The sequence below is a fragment of the Macaca fascicularis genome, chromosome 12, assembly GCF_037993035.2.
Source record: "Macaca fascicularis isolate 582-1 chromosome 12, T2T-MFA8v1.1".
Taxonomy (NCBI): domain Eukaryota; kingdom Metazoa; phylum Chordata; class Mammalia; order Primates; family Cercopithecidae; genus Macaca; species Macaca fascicularis.
In genome coordinates this window covers 91,262,145-91,287,183 of record NC_088386.1, presented here as the reverse complement: position 1 = coordinate 91,287,183, position 25,039 = coordinate 91,262,145, and the positions used below count along the sequence as shown (strand labels likewise).

The following is a 25,039-nucleotide window of genomic DNA, read 5'->3' as shown; positions in this document are numbered from 1 at the left end:
AAAATTTCAAATGTGACAGTCTACATTTGTGAGACATGATATAGTAAATCCAAGGGTCTTTTTGCCCCTCAGAGGATTTGAAAAGAACCAACTATTAATACAAAGGAGGAAATAAGAAAACATACTTCATACCCCAATCTTTAGCAGTGGCTAAAGAAAGTCCATGTCATAAACCTGGGTTTCCCTCTTACAGAAGAGAAAATAGTCATCATACAAACAAAGTTAAGAGTCTTTAATGAAATCTATGAAGAACATGACTAATTCTAAGAAATCAGGCCTTTCAAACTCACTTGTTCTTTCTGTGATTCAAGATTAGTAATAACCAATGATAAAGACCCCTTCTTAAATTCATCTCGAGTTTAAACTATTACTTTTACATGGCCAAAAAGTTTACTTTAGACAAAGCTATGCCTAGAGAGGCTATGAACCAAAAATAAAATTTTAAGCCTCCCAACTAACTGAATGGTCACCTCTTCTTTGCCAAAGGCATTCCAAAGTCAGCCTGAAACACTAGTACCGGGCATGATGGGAATGGATGGTTGAACATGCCTCATTATATTCTCCTCACTTTAAAATTCAGGCTGGGTGTGGTGGCTCACACCTGTAATCCCAGCACTTATGGTGGCCAAGGCAGGTGGATCACCTGAGGTCAGGAGTTTAAGACCAGCTGGCCAACATGGCAAAACCCCATCTCTACTCAAAATACAAAAATTAGCCAGGTGTGGTGGTGGGCACCTGTAATCCCAGCTACACGGGAGGTTGAGGCAGGTAGACTTGCTTGAACCCAGGAGGCAGAGGTTGCAGTAAGCCAAGATTGTGCCACTGCACTCCAGCCTGGGCAACAGAGGAAGACTCCATCTCAAAAAAAAATTCAGGCACAGATGACCAGCATTAACAAGAAAACAGACCTTAGGACTGAGGAAAGAGATTGTAGCAATAAGATACCAACTTGACAGATAGCAGGCTCTGAAAGAATTCAAAGTACTTTTTCTCCAAAATATATTTCTTTGACATGTTTTGAAATGGCCTTGCAAACTGTCTCTTGTGGGGAACATCTACATTCTGTAGAGCAGCAGTCCCCAACTTTTTTGGCACCAGAGACTGGTTTCCTGGAAGACAGTTTTTCCACAGATGGGGGTGGGTGGGGACGGTTTTGGGATGAAACTGTTCCACCTCAGATTATCAGGCATTAGTTAGATTCTCATAAGGACTGCACAACCTAGATCCCTCACATACACAGTTCACAATAGGGTTTGCACTCCTATGAGAATCTAATGCCACCATTGATCTGACAGGAGGTGGAACTCAGGCAGTAATGCTCACTGCCTGACACTCACCTCCTGCTTTGTGGCCCCGTTCCTAACAGGCCATGCACCCGAAACAGTCTAGGGGTTGGGGGACCCCTGCTGTAGAGAATCTCCTTCCCTTTCCAAGTCTCTTCCCTGATCCAGGAGAGAATTAACTAAGAGTCTGGCATCTTTTAAAGTCTGATAAAAAACATTTACCATTTATTCTCTCTGAAGCCTGCTACCTGGAGGCTTCATCTACATAGTAAGAACCTTGGTCTCCATAACTCATTATCCGTTTTTAAAAATATTCCTTTTTTTTTTCTTTTCTTAAGACGAGTCTCACTCTGTTGCCCAGGCCGGAGTGCAGTGGCGAGATCTCGGCTCACTGCAACCTCTGCCTTCCCAGGCTCAGGCGATTTTCCTGCCTCAGCCTCCCGAGTAGCTGGGATTACAGGCACCCACCACCACTCCCAGCTAGTTTTTGTATTTTGGGGGAGAGACAGGTTTTCTCCATGTTGGCCAGGCTGTTTTCAAACTCCTGACCTCAGGTGATCCACCTGCCTCGGCCTCCCAAAGTGCTGGTATTACAAGTATGAGCCACCATGCCTGGGCTAAATTTTATTTCTTTTCTGACTGCTTATCCCTAAGTTATACATGGCCCCTTATCTTAACCCAAACACTTCCTCCTATTGATTCCAGGTCTTTAGATAAACTATTTCAACCAACTGCCAATCGGAAAATTTTCAAATCCACCTATGACCTGGAACCAGCTCCTGCTTCCAGTTGTCCCACTTTTCTGGGCCAAACCAATGTACATCGTACATATATTATGTCTTATGTGTCCCTAAAATGTATAAAACCAAGCTGTTGCTCAACTACCACCTTGGGCACATATTCTAAGGATTTCCTGGAGTTGTGTGACAGGCCATTATTGGTCACTCATGTTTGGCTCAGAAAAAATATCTTCAAATAAATTACAGAATTTGACTCTTTTCATTGACAAAGAAATTAGTCAGGAGTACAAGGAAGACTAAATTATATTGCTATATCAATGTGGTGGGGTGTGGGGATATTAAGTACCAGAACAGGTGTTAAGATTTGGAAAAGGGGGCCATGCGCAGTGGCTCACACCTGTAATTCCAGCACTTTGGGAGGCCGAAGCAGGTGGATCACTTGAGGTCAGGAGTTCAAGACCAGCCTGGCCACCATGATGAAAACCCATCTCTACTAAAAATGCAAAAATTAGCTGGATATGGTGGTACGTGCCTGTAATCCCAGCTACTTAGGAGGCTGAAGAAGGAGAATCGCTTGATCCTGGGAGGTGAAGTTTGCAGTGAGCCGAGATCACGCCCCTGCTTTCCAGCCTGGGTGACATGGCAAGACTCTGTCTCAAAAAAAAAAAAAAAGAGAGAGATTTGGGAAAGGAAGATGTCAGCAACATGTAGGTAAAATTCCAAACTGAGGCCTCAAAATTAATAGCTACTATTCATTTTTAGAGACTATTTCAGCCTGGGGATTAAAGCTCCAGCTCTAAAACTGATGCCAGAGAAATTTAAAGGATACAAATTATTTCCATTATTCGAGACCTGTGGCACTGTGTAACACCTAACACCGCAAACACACTGTCAGAATGGGGAAGTTGGACCCATGCCGTAGTCTTTTTCTGATCCCTGAGAAATTATGGCTCTACCGTCTCATTTTTTGTAGACTCTAAAGACTAAGGTAGGATAAATGGGCCTTGAGAAGTTCATGGGAGTTCTCACTAGAGGAGCACAGCTGCCCTTATACTCCTTTCTAAATAAAAAATAAATAAATAAATAAAAATTTTTTGAGACAAGGTCTAATTCTGTCTCCCAGGCTAGAGTGCAGTGGTGCAACCACAGCTCACTGCAGGCTTAACCTCCCAGGTTCAAGCAAAATCCTCCTACCTCCCACCTCCCTCGCCTTCCCCACCCACAGTAGCTGGGATTTTTTTTTTTTTTTAACTCCTTTCTAAAGAGCAAAAAATTGCATATCTCAGAAGGCCATCCTCTTCCACAGACCCCACCATTTTGAGATGGGCACACTAAGGCAGGGAGAAATAAACCTATACAACTCTGGTGAGGGACAAACTTGTCTGATGCACCTGAGATCATTCTGAATTGGTAGGCTTATGCAATAAAACTGAGTTCCAGGCTATCTGCAGAGACAAAAATAGATTGAAGAAATGAAACAATTGACACAAAAATTTAAGCAACTTCTCACCCAGGGGAGAAAAATTAACTTTTTTATGATTTGCCTACATGATCCTAACCTTAGAATAATCAGAACCCTTAGTTTAAAGGTTTCTATTGCCATGGCAATACAAACAAAAGGCATTTAGCATTAGGCATCTCTCCTGGAAAACACACAATAACAGAGAAGCTTAAAGTTTCTGATTGACCATGGCAAGTCCTTTCGAAAATACAAATGAGACCAGGCTCAAGAGAAAGGGAAATACCTACTCAGAAGAATGAACAAAAGCAAAAAAATCAGAGCGAAAGCCAGACTAACACGCTGACCACACATTAGCCCACGTCATAGTTCCATGAAGACTTCTCACTCTAAACCTATATTTTTTTTGAGACGGAGTCTCGCTCTATCGCCCAGGCTGGAGTGCAGTGGCGCGATCTCGGCTCACTGCAAGCTCCGCCTCCCGGGTTCTTGCCATTCTCCTGCCTCAGCCTCCCAAGTAGCTAGGACTACAGGCACCCGCCACCACCCCCGGCTAATTTTTTGTATTTTTAGTGTACTTACCAATTCCTACAATTCCACAGTTAGCATTTCATCCCTGGGCCTTGAAACCAAAAGGACTCTGAGGGAAATTGCTACAGTTGTATTACCTATTTATACCTCTGTGGGAATATATTTTCTTTAGGTCTTTTCTAAAGAGGAAGTTCTAAGAAAAGAGAAAATACAGTTGTCTAGATTCTCGAGGGTAGTGTGGTGCAAAGGGAAAGAAGAAAAACTGTAGACAGATTGCTAACTTCTTAATCTTGCTTCCAGGCAAGCTCATTCACTCACAGAATAGTAAAATGAAGAAAAACAGTAGGTGTGGTAGGTAGCCATTTTAGGTCGTTTGCAACTCTACCGGCACAGCAGAAATTGACTTTTCAAAACGTAACTCCTACTCCAAAGGAATTAGAAAAAAGTGACATAAATATCCACATGAATATGGCAAACTTCAAAAGTATTTGTAGGTGATTACACTTCAATTTAAGGAAAATTGTCAATGTGGAAATAAATGAATTAACAGTAAGTTACCATGTAAATTTTTTTTAAAAGGCTCATTTGTTAAACTGGTTGAAATTAATACATCCATTTTAAAATTCATTTTAAAATGTCATCACATGGATCAAATTTCAAATTTTGCCTAAGGCTTTAATTAATAAGGAGACCAATTTCACACCTGACATTTATGAAGATAATCAAGTACATCTTCTAAAATCAAGACACCCGTGTTCTGTCTTAGCAAATACTGCTTACCTTTATTTGACGGCAACAATGCAGCAAAATTCTAAATATTAGGGAAGGTGAGAAATGAATTGTCAAAACAAGAATAGCTTGTAGGGATTTCCGAATTTTTCTTGTACTATTTCTAGGTAAAGCTTGGGTTATATTTTGTATTTCATACAATAAGCCACTTTCACATTCTTCATAGAATCCCATCTCTTCTTTCCAGCAAACATCTTTTTGTTGTTGTTGCCATTCTTTTTTTGGTTTGTTTTTTCAAGCACACGTCTTAGAGAAGATTTGGAAACTTCCTAATGTTTCATGAGAAGTGCTTTTGGCAGTGCCCAGTAGTTAGCGACCCATCATGCTTGGCTTTTTCTTTCTCAAAGATGATCTCACCTACAGCCTCCAACAATTTCATCACACCCAAATTTCATTTTAATTACAATGACAGTTGCTTTCTCTAAGCATTTATGTTTTACAATCTTCCTTCCCACCCTAACCACATGAAGCTGTATTATTTAAAATGTGCCAGGCACCATTTAAATGCTCTAAATGGAACTCATTTAATTCTACAATAACCCTCTGAGGTGGATATTACTGTGCCCATTTCACAAATGAAGAAAACTGAGATGGTTACATAAAATATGCCAGAGCCAGGATCCCAGGCTGGCTCTGGAGGCTCTGTTCTTAACGCTTACATTATCCAACCTATTTTTATTTTATTTTTTTGAGATAGGATCTAGCTCTGTTGCCCAGGCTGGAGTACAGTGTCACTGTCTTAGCTCACTGCAGCCTCGCCCTCCCAAACTCAAGTTTTTTTGAAAACTCAAGTTTTTTTGGTCCCTCGGACCACAGGCATACGCCGCCACGCCTGGATAATTTTTGAATTTTTTGTAGAGACAGAGTTTCATCATGTTGCCCAGGCTGGTCTTGAACTCCTGGGCTCAAGCAATTGGCTCACCTCCATCTCCCAAAGTGTTGGAATTACAGGTATAAGCCACCATGTCTGTGTATTTCTTTTTTAAATTGCCAACATTTTCAGAGGAAGTGATATAGATGTTCTTGCAAAAATAGTGACTTGTGCACAGTCTTGATATAAGAAGCCAGATAAGGGTCAGGTTCAGTGGCTCACCTGTAATTCCAGCATAGGTGGAGGCCAAGATGGGAGGATCCCTTGAGCCCAGGAGTTCAAGACCAGTCTGGACAACATAGCGAGACCTCTTCTCTACAAAAAATTTGTTTTAAAAATTAGATGGGCATGGTGTTACACACCTGTGGTCCCACTACTCGGGAGGGTGAAGCAAGAGGATCACTGGAGCCCAGGAGGTGGAGGCGGCAGGGAGCCATGATTGTGTGACTGCATTCCAGCCTGGGTGACCGAGTGGGACCCTGCCTCAGTAAATTAATTAATTAAATGAAATCCATTTGGAGGATTAAAGGTACATTTACTTTTCAGTCTTTAGATTTATATGACTCTACATCCTCTGCAAGTCTACCTTGGAAAAAGAGACACATAAATATTAAGGGATATATCTTTAAGCAAAAGTTTGTGCTTCTTAGTTAATAGGGTTGCTTTAAAAAATAGAAAAGTTTGTGCTTTTATTGTGTGCAAGCCACTCTGTTAAGTAGCCGATACAGGGGTGAACAAAATGAGAGGCTGACCCTTAAGTTGCTTGCAGTCTTGTGGTGGTGGTGGTGGATGGTAATTAAAGAGATAATTACAGTATCGTGTGGCAAGTGCTATGTTACATATAGGTATAGCTTGCAACAGCAGCAAAGGCCAAAATTTGGGGATACACTCAGGCTTCCCAAAGGAAGTCACATCTGAAGTCTGACTTAAGAATGAATAGTAAAGTCAGATAAAAGGCTGGGGAAAGAGCAAACAAATGAAAATGAGATGAGTGAATGCCTGGTTTTCGGTTTGGGGAAGTGAAACACATAATCTTGTGTGTTTTGGGCATGGGGAGTTGGGAGAGATGAGACAGGACTGGTAAGGAAAGCCTTTGTGTATCACATTAAGGAATCTGAAAGAGTCTGAATGCTACCCTGAGGGCAATAAGGGCCACTGAAGAATTTTCAGTAGGCAAGTGACGTGATCATAGGCAAGAAGGGAAATCATATTATCATATGACTAGTGTGGTAGACAGAATAATGCCTCCCCCATAAAGACATCCTCGTGCTAATCCCTGGATCCTATGAACATGTAGATTACATGGCAAAGGGTACAAAGGCTGGAAATGGAATTAAGGTTGCTAACCAACTGACCTCGAAATGAACACATTAGTTTCAATTATCCAAATGGACCCAATTTAATCATAAGAGACTCTAAAAATGGAAGAGGGAAGAAGGGGAGAGTCAGAGGAAGACAGGATTAAGGAAGAGAAATGATGCTTAGAGAGATACAATGTTGCTGAGTAAAGGGAGCCACAAGGTAAGGTAGAGGTCCCTCAACCTTTTTGGTGCCAGGGACTCGTCTCGTAGAAGACACTTTTTCCACAGATGGCAGGGGGATGGTTTCAGGATGAAACTGCTCCACCTGAGATGATCAGGCATTAGATTCTTATAAGCAGTGTGCAACCTAGATCCCTCACAGGCACTGTTCACAATAGGGTTCATGCTCCCTTGAGAATTGAATGCTGCTGCTTATCTGATAGGAGGCAAAGCTCAGGCGGTAGTGCTCCCTCACCCTCCGCTCACCTCCTGCTGTGCAGCAGTGTTCCTAAAAGGCCCCACAGGCCTTACTGAGTCTGTAGGGGGTTGGTGGTGGGGGGAGGGGGGTGGGGAGAGGGGGGTAGGGGTGGGGACCCCCGAACTAAGGAATGTGGGTAGCCTCTAAAGCTAGAAAAACAGGAAATGGATTCCTCCTTAGAGCCTCCAGAAGAAACGTGGCCCGGCTGACACCCTGGTTTTGGCTCAATGAAATTCATGTCAGACCTACAGAGCTGCATGATAACAAATTTGTATTGTTTGAAGCCACCAAATATCTGGTAATGTGTTACAGCAACAATAGGAAACTAAAACAATTAGGAAGCTGTGATAGGGACAACCCACGTGAGAAGTGACAGTGGATAAAGAGAAATTGCTGAATTGGAGAAGTTTCAAGAAGATAGAATTGCTGGGCACATCACGGTACGCTTAAGTAAATAAAAAATAATAAATAAAAAGAATTGTTGAGTATGCTGGCTCACATCTGTAATCTCAACACTTTGGGAGGCTGAGGTGGGTGGATCACTTGAGCCCAGGAGTTCAAGACCAGCCTGGGCAACATGGTGAAATCCCATCTCTACAAAAACTCAAAAATTAGCCAGGCGTGGTGGTGCACACTTGTAGTCCCAGCTACTCAGGAGCTGAGGTGGGAAGATCGCTTGAGCCTGGGAGGTCGAGGCTGCAGTGAGCTGTGACTGTGCCACTGCACTCCAGCCTTTTTTTTTTTTTTTTGAGACAAAGTGAGACCCCATCTCAAAAACAAAGAAAAAAAGATAGAATCAAATCTGAACACCAGCTCTTCTAAATTATTACCTGTGGCTTTAACGTGAACATTAAGCTTCATTAAGCTTCATTTTCAATACCTGCAGAATGTTCAGTACCTTGCGAGATATTGTTTATTTTAATTTTTATTTTTTTGATCAAGGTAATCATTAACATTAGCTTTGGAATTCAAATAGAAATACATGCTACAACATGAATTAACCTTAAAAACACTATGCTAAGTGAAATAAGCCAGACCCAAAAACACAGATATTATATGATTTCACTTCTATGAGGTACTTGGAATAGGAAAATTTATAGAGACAAGAAAGTAGAATAGAGGTTACCAAAGGGTTGGGTGGAAAGAAAGAGGGAATGGGAAGTTTAATTGGTAGTGTTTCTGTTTGGAATAATGAAAGTAAAAAATCAAGCACTGCAATAAATACAAATTAAACAAATATACTATCTAATGTTTATAATGTTCAACGAATTGAACCATGTTATAGTACATGAATGATTTCATAAACCTAGAATTTTTCAATGTAATTTTGAGAATATGTTTCCAGAATTAGTTTGTAATATTCTCCCTATATTTTAAATACGAATTTCAAATACAAACGGTAGCTTTGTAGCTGGAACAGTTTTGAGATTACCAAAATGTATAGGCAATGACATTAGCAAGTATGATGCTATTATACCTCTGCCCAGAACTCATTTTTTTTTTTTTAATAAAGTAGTTAGATGGCCGGGTGCAGTGGCTCACGCCTGTAATCCCAGCACTTTGGGAGGCTGAGGCTGGAAGATCACCTGAGATTGGGAGTTCAAGACTAGCCTGGCCAACATGGAGAAACCCCATCTTTATTAAAAATACAGAATTAGCCGAGTGTGGTGGCACTTGCCTGAAAACCCAGCTACTAGGGAGACTGAGGCAGGAGACTAGCTTGAACCTGGGAGGCAGAGGTTGTGGTGAGCCAAGATCATGCCATTGCACTCCAACCTGGGCAACAAGAGTGAAATTCTATCTCAAAATAAATAAATAAATAAATAAATAAAAGTAGTTAGATGGGTCATGGGTGAGCAACTGGGCAAACCTTGAATATAATGCAAATGTGATTTTCTTTCGTTTCCTTTTTTTTTTTTTTAGGATGTCTCTCTGTTACCCAGGCTGGAGTCAGTGGCGCGATAAAGCTCAGCGCAGCCATGACCTCCTGGGGCCAAGTGATCCTTCCACCTCAGCCTCCTGAATAGCTGGGACTACAGGTGAGTGCCACCACACACAGCTATTTTTTAAAATTTTTACTTGAGGGGCTGGTGGCTCACGCCTGTAATCCCAACATTTTGGGAGGCCGAAGCAGGTGGATCACAAGGTCAGGAGTTCAAGACCAGCCTGACCAACATGGTGAAACCCTATCTCTACTGAAAATACAAAAATTAGCCAGGCGTGGTGGCGCATGCCTGTAATCCCAGATACTCAGGAAGCTGAGGCAGGAGAATCACTTGAACCCGGGAGGCAGAGGTTGCAGTCAGCCGAGATCGTGCCACTGCACTCCAGCCTGGGCAATAGAGCGAGACTCTGTCTCAAAAAAAAAATTTTTTTTTAATTGAGACAGGCTCTTGCTATGTTGTTCAGACTGGTACTGAACTCCTGAGTTCAAGCAATCCTCCCACTTCAGCCTCCCAAAGTGCTGGGATCACAGGCGTGAGCCACCAAACCCAGACACAAATGTGATTTTCAAATTAATTGGCTCCATTCCAAAACAAATCCTCTTTGGAGGAAATTTAAAATAAAACAAACTAATTTACATTTAACCTAATTAAATGTTCAACTCTGTTTAGAACTGAAGCTCTAATACTCCTATTTATATCTCCTTTTATTTGTTTTGATACTTTGTAGCACTCCACATTCATACTGAAAGCAAAACACATCTTTTAAATATTTACTGCATATGTGCAATATCTAAGCTAGTACTCAACAATGTGTGGTGTTAACAATGTTAGTTAACAATGTTAACTAACAAGTTTGGTGGCTGATAATCAGCCAATTTTAGATTAACCAGGTAATGGGGATGATGTTGAGTAGAAAGGAGGAAACAACAAATACAAAACTACTGTAACAATGAAGTTCTGACAACCTCTTATTTAGCAGAGATACATCAACTTATTTGTGGGTTACCCATGGTGATGGGTATTAGTGATGGCAGAATTTTACCAGTTTGGGGCTAATTTACAGATTATTGGGCAGTAGAGCACAGGTAAGAAGGAGACTGAGAAATTCAGGTTCAAGGTTTCAGTTTCTCCTCCTTTCTCACCTCCCTCATCCAACCCCAAACTACTGCAGCTTAGCACTTCTTTCAAGCCATCAGTAATCAGCTATAGTTATTCTGCAAAATGGTTTATCCATTCAGTTACTAGTAGAAGTGACAGTATGACTGGAGATCATTTGACTGATTTAAATATATAAACATAAATTATTTAATAAGTATGTTTATGAAGCAGAGACAGAGATTCTATGGTTTCACAGTATTGACTCAACCTACACAATAGAAATGAAATAAGATGAACACTGTGAAAGAAGGGCACACATCCCTTAGCATTTCCTAAGTGAACATCCTTGTATGCACTCTGCCGTCTCTCTCCTCCTTTTCTCTGCCAAGAAGACTTTTCTACACTAACTTGACCCACTTGTTCAACTCACCTATTGCAGTTGGGCTTGCATTCCTACCAGGTCATCCAAATTGCCACCCAATGGCCTTAGTTACTAAATCCAATTGTCACTTTCAACTGGTCTTCTATTTAATTTCTCTGTTACTCTGAGGCAGTGACTTCCTCCAAATCCTCAAGGAATTTGATAAATTTGGTGGTATGGTGAGATGACATCCCCAGGACAGACACTTTGAACAGTAGGCAAAGAATAGTGCTTTTTTCCCATGCTGATTGTCCCACCAAGTAAGGTACCTACCTAGTTGTCCCACCTTCGGTCTTGTTCCCTTTAAATAAGAATCTGCCACTCCTCTCTACTTTGATAGCAGACAGGACTCTTGGTTTTTCATTAACCTCTCTAATGACTCATTTCCTAACTTCTTCAACGGCTTTTGTTCTCTAAGCTTCCATACACTCAGGCAATCTCCTTCTGGGTCCTCTTATGTATTATTCTACACTAGTGTGTGTAAAAGAGTGTTTTAAGCACCACTTGCATCAGTTCCTAGGGGCTCTTATTAAAAATGCAATTTCTAGTCCTCTCCCAACAGCTACTGAACCAGTAACTTGGGGATAAAGACCAAAAATCCGCATTTTAAATCAGCTCCCAGGTACTTTTTGTTTTTAATTCAGGTATGAGAAATACTGTTTAATCTACCCATCCTGGGTAATTTTATCCAATCCCAGAGCTTCGGTTATTGTCTGTATACTGGTGACATCGATTTCTCTGTTTCACATGCAAACATTGCACTCAGATAATTTAAAATGTCCCAAGCAGAACACATTGTTTCTCAATCCTGCCATTCTTCCTCTTGTTTCCCCCACTTCTTAAAATGGTTCTGCTGTGTTCCTCAGGGGTTTGACGGAGAAAGCAGAAGTGAGGGGCATTCCTGTCTTCTCAACACACTTCCAATCCTTACAGATCCTCTTACAATTACCATTCTCTTACAATTCTGTTATAGATTCCTTACAATTCTTACAGATTCCTTGTGTCCAGACTTCTACTTCTCACCACACCCAGTTACTCCGCTGGTTAAGGTCACTATCATCTATGGCCTAGTTGGCTTTTGATCAAGTCCACCTATAATCCATTCTCTACTGTGAAAGTTGGAGTCATCACTAATTTGATCAGATCCTCCCATGCATAGACCTTTCACAGCTTCCCATAACCCTCGGGTTAAACAATTTCGCTGACAAACAATATCTGCCCTAATCTGCTCCCATATTATCTCTGCAGATTAATTGCTCGTGACTTCACACTAGAACTAACTATCAGGCCAGGCACAGTGGCTGTAATCCCAGCACTTTGGGAGGCCAAGGCAGGTGGATCATCTGAGGTCAGGAGTTCAAAACCAGCCTGGTCAACATGGTGAAAACCCATCTCTACTAAAAATACAAACTTTAGCCAGGTGTGGTGGTGCACGCCTGTAATCTCAGCTACTTGGGAGGCTGAGACAGGAGAATCGCTTGAACCTGGGATGCGGAGGCTGCAGTGAGCAGAGATTGCACCACTGCACTCCAGCCTGGGCAAGACTCCCAGAGCGAGACTCCATCTCAAAAAAAAAAAAAAGAACTATGCTATCTGATGTGGTAGCCACTAGTCACATGTAGCTATTGAGCATATGAAATCTGGCTAGTCTAAATTGACATGTGATATAAGTATAAAACATATGTTGGATTTCTAAAACTTAGTGCAAAGAATATAAAAAGTCCCATTAATAATTCTTCATATTGATTACATGCTAAGATTTTAAGTACATTGGACTAAATAAGAATATTATTAAAATTTCTGTTGATTCATTTTACTTTCTTAATGTGACTACTAAAAATTTTAAATTGCATGTGGTTCACATTACACTGTTATTGAACAATGCAACTCTAAAACTCTACAATCCAGCCATACTGAAAGACTTGTTACTTCCTCAGCTATCATGCTTTTCCTTGCTTAAAGTGTCTCATCTCCTCAGCACCCCTTCCCCTTGCACCCTCTGATTACCTCCTATTTGTCCTTCAGGTTTCAGTTTATACATCACTATGAACTTCCCTGTCCCTCTCTTGGTTAGGTGTCCTCCTATACACTTACACATGTATCTTCCACCACAACACAAGTTTTGCACTGTGCTGCATTTGTGGCTCACTTATCTACTCCCTTCCTGCACCAGGATGTCTCCTATACTCACCGATTCCTTGAGAGCAGGGACTGTTCCTTGTTCAATGTACTATCTTCAGCATCTGGCACATTGCTTGGTGCAAAGTAGGTACTAGGTGAATACTACTAGAATGACTGCTGGAAATGGCTTCCCTCGACCCAACACATGAAACGTAGCTGATAATAGTGTGTGTGGGAGGAGTTATAAATTAATATTTTCTCTTTATCCTTAACCTGTCCACACCCTATCAAGTAACATCCCAACTCTCTCTCTCTTCTTTTGCCTCCAGTAACATTTTAAAACTTCATCAGTTAATTTCAGGAAATGATCAGATAACAAAATGAACACAACTTCTGTTTTCTAAATATTTTAAAATTGCTTTACTGCTAGAACACATTCACTGTGAGAAAAATTACCTATTCATTGGAAAACATTTTTATAGCATTTCTGAAGATCAAGTCTTTGCAGGAATTTAAATGAGACCTAAAATCAAATCATTTTCCCTATAATCCTGCACTGTTGGCATTCATAGAGAAGCTTTAAGTACATCAAATATTCTGGCATACTCACATTATAATTAACGTTTACATTACTCCCTGTTTTAAAAAAAAAAAAATTAGTGTATGCCAAGTATTAAAGCCATAAGAACAAACAGTAACTATTTTCTTTTCTTTTTTTTTTTTTTTTTTTTTTTTGGCTCAACCTCATCAGATATAAACTTTTAGTGGTGTCCTCAGTGTTCATCCAATTTGATCACTGTGCGATTTTTAGGGTTTTTTTTCTTTCTTTCTTTTAATGCTTCAGGGCTTTTCATGACATAGGCAGGGCTTTGTGTGTTTTATGAGATTAAAATGTCTTAAGGACTTATAAAGACAAATATCAAGCCTCACCCTGATTTAAGGTGCTACTTAACTGCCCTTGTGCTTCCACTTCTTCAACACTTATTTACTTCTCAACGTACTGTTGTGCCTGTGTTTACCACTGTGGTGAAATTGCTCTCCCAAGAGTCATCATTGAATGAGGGTATGTGAAAGAGTCACAGGAGCCAATTGAAACAGCTCCCAAAAGCCAAATCTGACATAATTTGAGCAACAAAATAAATGGTTTTGGATTATAATCCAAACTATAAAACAAAATCCATGACTCCACACTGATATTAATTAATTAATTAACAATGGCAGAGAACAGACAAATATCTCCTGCAGAAGAATTCCAAATCATTTATGTGGATTTTCCATCTTTAAGGATTAAGAGCAGCCGGGCACTGTGGCTTATGCCTGTAATCCTAATGCTTTGGGAGGCTGAGGCGGGTGGTCAGGAGTTCAAGACCAGCTTGGGCAGCATGGCAAAACCCGTCTGTATTAAAAATGCAAAAAGTAGCCAGGTGTGGTGACACTCGCCTGTAATCCCACCTACTCGGGAGGCTGAGAATTGCTGGAACCCAGGTGGTGAAGGTTGCAGTGAGCAGACATTGCACCACTGGGCTCCAGCCTGGGTGACAAAGCAAAATTCCATCTCAAAAAAATAAAACAAAATAAAATAAAATAAGAATTCAGAGCATAACTTCCCACTCATTAAATGTGGGCTATCCATAGTGACTTCCTTTGAAAAAGTACAGTCTGGAAATGGGGATAAAGAGTAACTTTAAAGTGGAAAAACCTGACAAATGCTAACTCAGCCAAAAGATCAAGGTCAACACCAACAGTGATAAATCATGTTGCTAGAAGATACCTCTGATACAATGTGATGAAAATGGCACTTTACCCCTCTGGTCTTCCTCCTCAAAACCCTTAACCCCAGTCTGATCATGAGAAAAACATCAGCGACATTCTACAAAATACCTGACCAGTACCTCCTTAAACTGTCAAAGTCAGTCAGATGCAGTGGCTCACGCCTGTAATTGCAACACTTTGGGAGGCCAAGGTGGAAGGATCGTTTGAGGCCAGAAGTTCACCACCAGCCTGGGCAACATAGCAAGACTCATCTTTACAAATCTAAAAATTGGCCAAGCATGGTGGTGTGCACCTGTCCCAGCTACATAGGAGGCAGAGGCAAGAGGATCACTTGAGCCCAGGAGTTAGAGGTGATAGTAAGCTACGATGGTGCCACTGCACTCCAGCCAGGGCACCAGCATGACCCTGTCTCAAAAACAAAAACAAAAAAACCTGCCAAGGTCATCCAAAAACAAGAAAAATTTGAGAAACTGTCATAAGCAAGAGGAGCCTAGGGACTCATAATGACTAAATGTAAAGTGGTAACTTAAGATAGGATTCTAGGACGGAAAAATGAACTTTGGTAAAAACTAATAAAATCTGAATAAACTACAGTCTTTAGTTAATAAATGTATATCAATATTGGTTCATAATTGTAACAAATATACTAACAGAAAATGGTAATAATAAGAGAAACTGGATGGGTGGTATATAGAAACTCTCTGTATTATCTTTGCAATGTTTCTGTAAATTTAAAACCATTTTAGGCTGGGCACGGTGGCTCATGCCTGTAATGCCAGCACTTTGGGAGGCCGAGGTGGGTGGATCACTTGAGGTCAGGAGTTCGAGATCAGCCTGGTCAACATGGTGAAACCCCACCTCTACTAAAAAAAAAAATACAAAAATTAGCTGGGCATGGTGGCGGGCACCTGTAGTCCCAGCTACTCAGGAGGCTAAGGCAGGAGAATTGCTTGAACCTGGGAGGTGGAGGCTGCAGTGAGCCCAGATTGCATCATTGCACTCCGGCCTGGGCAACAGAGTGAGACTGCCTCAAAACAAAAACAAACAAATAAAACAAAAAGCAGTTTAAAGAAGTAGCTTATTTATTTTTTTAAGTTATTTTTGAGACTGGGCACAATAGCTCATACCTGTTATCCTAGCACTTTGGGTGGCTGAGGCAGGAGGATTGCTTGAGTCCAGGAGTTTGAGATCAGCCTGGACAACATAACAAGGTCCCGTCTCTATTATTTATAAAAAATTAGAAAATAAATAAAATTATTGTTGACCCCTTACTTGGCAAATTTTACTGACTTTTCACAGTTTTCATCCTGTACTGTACTGAGAACAATCTCCTTATGGGAGCTCTCTTCCTTTAGCATCTTTGATAATATCTTCTCTAGGATCTCTTCCTTCCTAACACCTTTTCTAGTCTCCAATATTGGATGATTATTCTTCCCATCTCTTAAGTGGTATTTCCTAAGTTTCTAACTTTGACTAACTTGTCTTATCACTTCATATTATCTCACATGGGGAAAGAAATCTCATCAACTCCAACAGCTTCAACTATGGCCTTTATGTTGCACATTCCGAGATTCTAAGCCCAATCTTTTTTAAAGGTCAAATCGTAGTTCCAACTACCTGGTGGACATTTCTACCTACACAGACCTTCAGGGATGTTAAACTCAATATGTGCAAAGAAGAAACCCTTATTTAAAACCCAAATCCTCTGGCTCCTGTTGTGCCTCAATCATGGTTAAGAATGAGCATTATAACTTCTCTATTCATCCAACAGGAACCATAGATATACCCGTTACTGTTTTCTTGACCACCATTATTCTCTGATCTCATACAAATATTGTTTGACTGTATTTCTACCTGCTCCCTTTACTGTCACTGTAAAGGGAGTCAGCAATGGTCTGCCACAGTTAAGGTGAATGAGAATTGTTCCAGTGGCATGTGGCAATCAGCAAGCTGTAACCTCTTGGAAAATGTTGAGAGAACATTCTCAGATCTCAGGGACAGAGGCCTCACACTGCAATGCTCCTGGGCTGCCAAATTTTCTTCAAAATTATTTGCATAATTACTAATAATAATTACTAATCCATCATTCAAAACAGTGTTGACTGACTGTGGAACCTGGAAGTGAGCCCCAGTAAAGCTGAGTGAACCCCTACAGTCCTGGTAAGAGATAAATATATGAGATGTTTTGTGTTCCCTGGGAAAGAACCAAAATACCTCACTCTTGGGGCAGAGACCACCATTGCTTCTGGTAGGCAGACCAGAGACTCAAGTTGATCCCCCAACTAACTGCCTCTGTCCACTTTCTATGCGCAGCTTATGGAGAAAGCTATCCCCTAAAATTTGGCAGCCCAGGAGCATTGCAGTGTGAGGCCTCTGTCCCTGAGACCTGAGAATCTTCTCTCAACATTTTCCAAGAGGTTACAGCTTGCTGATCGCCACATGCCACTGGAACAATTCTCATTCACCTTAACTGTGGCAGACCATTGCTGACTCATCAAGCCATTAGCAACTCCCTCCCCTTTTTCTTTGTTAATAATATCCTGCTCTTACTGAGACTAGAGGAAATTATGTATATAGGGGAGGACAAAACCAAGCCCCAAATGGTAAATCTTTGATTAGTCTAAACCAAATGGTTCTCAAATTTCTGGTTTCGGGGCCCTTTTATACTCTTCAAAAATACATTTTTAAATTTTTTATGGAGATGGGGTTTTGCCATGTTGCCTAGGCTGGTCTTGAACTCCTGGGCTCAAACGATCCTCCCACCTTAGCCTCCCGAAGTGCTGTGATTATTTAAAACTATTGAGGACTACAAAGTGTGTTTGTTTATGTGAGTCACATCAATAATTACCGTTTTAGAAACTAAAAATAAAAAAATTTGAAAATACTATTTCATATAAAAATAAACCTATTACATATGATACAACAATATTTTACAGAAAAATAACTATAGTTTTCAAAGTAAGAAAAAAAAATGTCAAGAAGCCTGGCCTAATAGAAGACATGGATTCTCATATCTGCTTCTGCATTAGTCTGTTGTCTTCACTGAAACGTATATTGAGTATCATACAAATATGTTGTTGAAAGAGAAAGAAATATTTTAATAGCTATCTCAGATAAGTTTGAATATTCTTTTTTAATACTACATTAAAACTCAAAAAAGTGGTAGTTTGTTGAAGGTTAATTACCAAGTGAAATCAGAAAACCTATGAGTGAAATTTTGTACTCTGTTCCCCTTAGATCTTTTGGCCTAGTACGCATTTTGAATGGATCTTTTAACCTACCCGTGATTTTGTATCATGCATTTATCATACTGGTTCACTGAGTTATGCAGATCTTTCAAACACATTTCATCATACCATGTAAAAAAATCACTTTTGTTAATATCAACACCAATCTCAGACAAATCCTTTTATCATTTGCAACAAATACTGCCTTTTGTTTTCCTTGAAATGACAAGCTCACTTTTTTCATTTTCAAGAAAATGTCTGCAAAATTTCCAAGTCTAAATAACCATATTTTCTTTGCCAGCCTTTCAAGTTAAAAAAAAAAAAAAAAAAAAGGTAGGGGAGATTCCACAAAAAAAGCAATCATTTCAGCTCACAATTCAATTACTTAAGGGATACTGTGACTTGAGATAACCAAAGCACTTCAGCATGTGCCAGGAAAGCAAGCAAACAATGAAAACATGAAACTTTGTATGGTGCCTGTGAAGAAGACTACTTCTAGTATGTGCCGCTTCTTTTATTTGTGCTAAACTACTGGCAGTGCTATCCACTATTGCTGCTTCTGCACCATCAACGCAGTGAAAAAGGCAAATAATATATCTTAGCATTATTAGGGAAAATGATTTTAACCTTGCAAACTCCCTGAAATGATCTCAGGGCTCCCAGGTTCCATGGACCACTACTGAGTTAAGCCAATTGATATTCCATTTTACTTACCAGTTAGTTCTGGAATAGATATATGACACAAGTCTGGCCATAACTCAGAGGGGCCTCCAGGAAAGGTTCTTCTTTTAACAAGATACGTGGAAGTGAAAACAAATTTCTCTTTTCTGCCTTTGGCATCTATATGGGAAGCCTAGAAATAACCTGCCCAAGAGAACAAACAACACGCTGCAACACACTGAATTTGGGAAAGCGGAAAAATGAAAAACATCTGGGTAAATTGATGTCAGTGTTCTTTTGTTTTGTTTTTTGTTTTTGTTTTTTGAAGACAGAGTCTTCTGCTCTGTTGCCCAGGCTGGAGTAGCAGTGGTGCAGTCTCGGCTCACTGCAACTTCTACCTCCCAGGTTCAAGCAATCCTTCTGCCTTAGCCTCCCAAGTGGCTAGGATTACAGGCACCCACCATCATGCCTGGCCAATTTTTGTATTTTTAGTAGAGACAGCATTGCACCATGTTGGTCTGGCTGGTCTTGAACTCCTGACCTCAAGTGATCCACCCACCTCAGCCTCCCAAAGTGCTGGGATTACAGACATGAGCCACGCACCTGGCCTGATGTCAATGTTGAACCACTGAATTATTCAACACTGAAACTGTCCTATCACTAGAATTCTTATTATGTGAGATAAAAATGTTCCTTATCAAGTGATTTTAGAAGAATGTTTTGTTCCTTACAGTTGAAAGCATCTTTACTCATACATATTCTTACATTTCTGTTAATACATCAATATTTAAAAGACCCAAAATCCTGATCACCAGAGTTTGATACATTCTAAACGCCCTGAAATAAGCAAGCAAAATAAAATTATTACAAGTCATTTAACAAGGCACGGTAGCTGGAAGGAGGCACATCAAGTTGAACAACTAAAACAGGTGGCTTATATGAAGGCAAATCAAATAAAAGAGAAAAAATTAAATTTTAATAAAAACATAATGAGAACTCTTAAGGGGGTGAGAATATAACACTAAAAATTCAAGGACTATAAAGCATTATTCCTCTGTTATATAGTAATCAGGATCAGAAAGTAACCAGGTGTTTAGGAGCAAAACCCTTGGCATATATCCAGTGTCAGGAAATGAAATCAGATTATGTAGATCAATAGAAAAGTATTCATTATTCTGTGTTAACACAACCAGTGTTCTACCACCAAAGTTGGGGATGTGGTCTTTATAAGTAAAACATATTTGTGTTTGTAAATTTTCAGGTTACAGCAGAGTTCTTTTCAAAATAAAATTGCTCTATCTTTTGAAACCTGCATGTGAGTTTGAAGATTTTGAATCTGAATTTCTTCTTTAACCTTTTTATACCACACTGTTGATGGGACAGGAGGCGGAGAAATTCTAGGCAGAAAAGGGCAGGGTCCCTGGCGAAACCCCATCCTCAAGTCAAAAAGCCTGAGACCGTGACCCAAAGTGAGAACTGATACCTCTGTTTTCCTACCCATAGCCTCACCCCACCCCACCCTGTGTCTATAAAGACTGCAGAAGCAGCTAAACATCAAGAGGAGTATAAGCAGCTGAATGTTGGAGCGAAGCAGTTTGACTTCAGAGGGACAGCTCGACAGCGGGACTTCAGAGTAGAGTCCAGCCAAAGATGGCCGGACTTCAGGGGAACACTTTCCTGCTCTATCCCCTTTCCAGCTCCTCTTCCCGCTGAGAGGCACTTCCATTGGCAATAAAATCCCCCACATTTACTATCCTTCAATTCGTTCCTGTGACCTGATTTTTCCTGGACGCCAGACAAGAGCTCGGCATACAGCATGCCTGCTGTCACACTTGACCCTCTGCCCTCACTGGCAGAGAGCAACTATCTCACGCAAAAAGGCAGAGGGCCCACTGAGTCTGTCCGCAGATGGCAAAAGCTAAAAGAGCCTCACTGTACCACTCTTCTGGGGCCTTAGGGGTCACGGGTATTCCCTCTTAGACGCTGCCTCGGTACCACATGGAGTTTTGCTCCAGCTGGTGCTGAAAACACTAGCCTCACCTCCTGCACCCGCTCACCTGCGTGCTCCGTGCTGCGGGGGCTTGAGCGCAATGCAACAGGTTTGAGTGAGTGGAGTTTGCTGCTACCACTGAAATGGCTGACTAGTTCTAGTGCCCACACTCTAGTTCCTGCCCATGAAGGGGTCAGAGAAAATTTCCCATTTCACTGTGAGATTCAGAAGACAAAATGATTACATCAGAGAAATACAAGAGAAAAAACTGGTCTTGTGATAGAAAAAATTATTTTTTTAGTTCTCTTATCCATTTCCCCTCTGTGTGACAAGCACACAGAAAAGCAGAAATGGTTCACAGCAAATTGTGCCTTGCAAGATCCAAGTTCCTATCTCTACAAGGAGAATCTAGTCCACAGTATAAAGGATGGTTTTAGGAAAATAACAATCTCTATTAATCAACTTTCAGCTCCTCCAATGTATAATAATTCTAAAACTGAATGACAACGATGTTTTAAACTCAAACATTAAATATCATTGAATTGCATATTTTAATTTAAAGGAGTTCTGAAATGAGTAGAAATTGCCACATCAGAATTGATTATTTTAGAGGTTTCAAAATAAATAAGTGCTATCTTTTCATCACCAGATGAAAAGACCAAATTCATGGGTAGAAATGGGTCTAGACTCTAAGAGAAATGGATGAAACCATGAATCTTAATTCACATCAGTAGATCAGGTACTACAATTGCTTAAAAAGAAGTAGAGCAAGGCATGGTGGCTTATGCCTGTAATCCCAGCACTTTGGGAGGCCAAGGCTGGTGGATCACCTGAGGTCAGGAGTTTGAGCAGTTTGAGACCAGCCTGGTCAACATAGTGAAACCCTGTCTCTACTAAAAATACAAAAATTAGCCAGGCGTGGTGGCATGCGCCTGTAGTCCCAGCTACTCAGGAGGCTGAGGCAGGAGAATTGCTTGAACCTGGGAGGCGGAGGTTGCAGTGAACCAAGATGGCACCACTGCACTCCAGCCTGGGCAATAGAAGGAGACTCCATCTCAAAAAAAGGGAAGTAGAATGAGAGCTGGTGACCTTTGTATTTGACATTACCACTCAAATTTAACTTCACAGAAAGAGCTTTGATAAGAATAACAAAACAGGCTGGGCATGATGGTGGGTGTGGTGACTCATGCTTATAATCCCAGAACTTTGGGAGGCCAAGGTGGGAGGATCACTTGAGTCCAAGAGTTTGAGACCAGCCTGGGCAACTTAGTGAGATCCCATCTTTACAAAATTTTTTTTTAAATTGGCCAGGCATTGTGGCACACACCTATAGCCCCAGCTACTCAGGAGGCTGAGGTGGGAGATTGCTTGAGCCCAGGAGGTTGAGGCAGCAGTGAGCCATCATCATGCCACTGCACTCCAGCCTGGATGACAGAGCAAGATCCTGTCTCAATAAATAAATAAATAAAATAAAATAAAATAAAATCCTTGAACAGAGAGCCTCAGCAATAAATATTATGTTACCCAGAGTTACAGTCGTGGTAAGACAAAGCAGCTATAGCAATTGTGCTATAAAGATAATAAGTGACAGTACATATAGTAGTAGTTGTGCATTTACTGAAATTTTTCACCCTGTGTCATAAATATAATCTAGTTGCTTTGTCCTTTATAATGATCAGCATATCCATAAAAGTTTGCATTGCTTTCTACCTTAGAATGGAATAAAACTGATCTTGTGTAAATACCAATATTTTTCCCACATCTCTGGTGCAAATGAACACAGATGTTATATACTGGTCAATATTCTTGATCACAAATTGAGATTGCTTTTAAGGATATTTTTTGGAAACTAAAGACCCAGCAAGGATTAATATATTTTCATTCAATAGCATGTTTGTTTTTTTTTTTTTTAACTATTTTGAAGCACTAACAGAAAAAAATGGTAGGTTATCAATAACTCTACGTTATGGTTAAATGAATTATGTTACAATTTCGTTTAATAATTTGATCTTTTTTTTTTTTTTTTTTTTTTTTTGAGACGGAGTCTCGCTCTGTAGCCCAGGCTGGAGTGCAGTGGCCGGATCTCAACTCACTGCAAGCCCCACCTCCTGGGTTTACGCCATTCTCCTGCCTCAGCCTCTCCAGTAGCTGGGACTTCAGGCGCCCACCACCTCGCCCGGCTAGTTTTTTTTTTGTATTTTTTAGTAGAGATGGGGTTTCACCGGGTTAGCCAGGATGGTCTTGATCTCCTGACCTCCACCCGTCTCGGCCTCCCAAAGTGCTGGGATTACAGGCTTGAGCCACTGCACCCAGCCTCTTTTTTTTTTTTAAGTACAAATTATTTAAACTTTGAAGTAATACTGTATTTTGAGGGTGTTATAAAAACTAACTGTATATATTCTATTTTTATGTTTATGTTTGTAACTCTCTAGCTCTATGTCATAAAGCTGAATATATATATATTTAAAACAGAGTCTCACTCTGTCGCCCAGGCTGGAGTGCAGTGGCGTGATCTCAGCTCATTGCAACCTCCACCTCCCAGGTTCGATCGATTCTTCTGCTCAGCCTCCTGAGTAGCTGGGATTACAGGTGCCTGCCACCATGCCTGGCTAATTTCTGTATTTTTAGTAAAGACAGGATTTCACCATGTTGGCCAGGCTGGTCTCAAACTCCTGATCTCAAGTGATCCGCCTGCCTCGGCCTCCCAAAGTGCTGGGATTACAGGCATGAGCCACCGCACCAGGCCAAATGCTGATATATTTTTTAAATAACTGTACAGCTTGGGGCCAAAATATGTTTGGTGTTTTAATTAGAGATTGAATTTTTTAATAGGATATTTGACTTGACATTTTAAACACAGGTGTCAAGCGAAATAACCAGTTCAATTCTTCCAGTAGTAGTGTGAAAATAATTTCTCCCTCAAATTCCTCCTTTTGGTTAGGTGCCTTTGGTGTTATGATACGTAATGGTTTTCGTCCATGGTTCCCGGTTCATAACTACCATTGCCCTTGTTGCAGTCTTTTGTTACACTGTTGGGTGTGTTAGGCCTCTCTGGAAGGCCTCTGACCTTCTCTTGCCCTCCTTCTACTCCAATGTTTCCCTGACTTTCTGATCAATGGTCTTAAGACCCTTCTCTGAAAGGTTCCCGCCCTATGGGCAAAGGAATGCTGATGTCCTGAAACTTCCCTAAAAAACCAAGAGGACAGGATTCAGAGAGCTTCCGAATAGCGGAATACTTGGAGGTTCTTGGAGGGTAGTGTGCCCAGGGAGGGCATGGAAGCCCTGCGTCCATTCCCCCATCCTTCACCTACACATCTCTTCATCTGTATCCTTTATAATAAACCAACAAACATGCTTCACTGAGTTATGTGAGACAATCCAGTAAATTAATCGAACCCTACGAGGGGGTTGTGGGAACCCCAACTTAAATGCAGTCAGTCAGAAACCCAGGAGTTTGTCTCAGTTTATTAAAAAAAAAAAAAAAACCCAAACCGTACACGTACACACACACACACACACACACACACACACACACACACACAAAATGGGTTTCTGTATACAGTACCACAGGGAAAAATTAATTTTAAGTTAGCCTTGGCAGGGCACAGTGGCTCATGCCTGTAATCCCAGCACTTTGGGAGGCCAAAGTGGGCAGGTCATTTGAACCTAGGACTTTGAAACCAACTTAGGCAACATGGTGAGATTCCCCCATCTCTATAAAAAAATCAAAAAGATTAGCCAGGCATGGTGGCACGCACCTGTGATCCCAGCTACTAGAGAGATTGAAGCAGGATTGCTTGATCCCAGGAATTCAAGGCTGCAGTGAGCTACAATCACCACTTTACTTTAGCCTGGATGACAAGAGTGAGATTGTCTTAAAAGAAAGTTATTGATAGCCTTATTAAGCGTCAGAAAAGAAATTTTGCTGAATCATTTGTACAATGTAAGAGCAAAGCAATTGCCATGACATATACTGAGATAAAAGAATCTCCTCCAGAATGCGGCTGTGGCTCCAGAGCTGTGGTTGTATTCAGACAATATTGAGTTTGTGTTCATTGGTGCTACTGCAGTAATCCAAGCAAAATATGCTGGTGTAGAAGCAGTGTCAAGGAGAGGAGACAGACTTGAGATATATTTTGGAGGTAGAATTGACGGGACTTGGCTATAAACTGTTTAAGATGTGGGGGGGGGGGGGGGGGTGGGTTGAAGGTCAAGGATAACACTTTTTTTTTTAGAGGAATCTCACTGTGTCGTCCAGGCTACAGTGCAGTGATGTGATAGCTCACTGTAACCTCTGCCTCTCAGGTTCAAGCGATTCTCCTGCCTCAGCCTCCTGAGTAGCTGGGACTAC

General features: G+C 40.8%; 1 protein-coding gene across 10 annotated transcripts in view; it reads right to left on the bottom strand.

Annotated features, from left to right (window-relative positions):
- SLC39A10 (solute carrier family 39 member 10) overlaps positions 1 to 25,039 on the bottom strand; it is a 164,308-nt gene that overhangs the window by 83,301 nt on the left and 55,968 nt on the right. For 2 of the 10 annotated variants that reach the window (XM_074009605.1, XM_074009604.1), the window contains one exon: positions 18,753 to 18,902. The exons of the other annotated variants lie outside the window; for them this stretch is intronic. The gene's annotated coding sequence lies outside the window, so the exon portion shown is untranslated. The remainder of the gene's footprint in view (positions 1 to 18,752; positions 18,903 to 25,039) is intronic. 10 annotated transcript variants of the gene reach the window in all.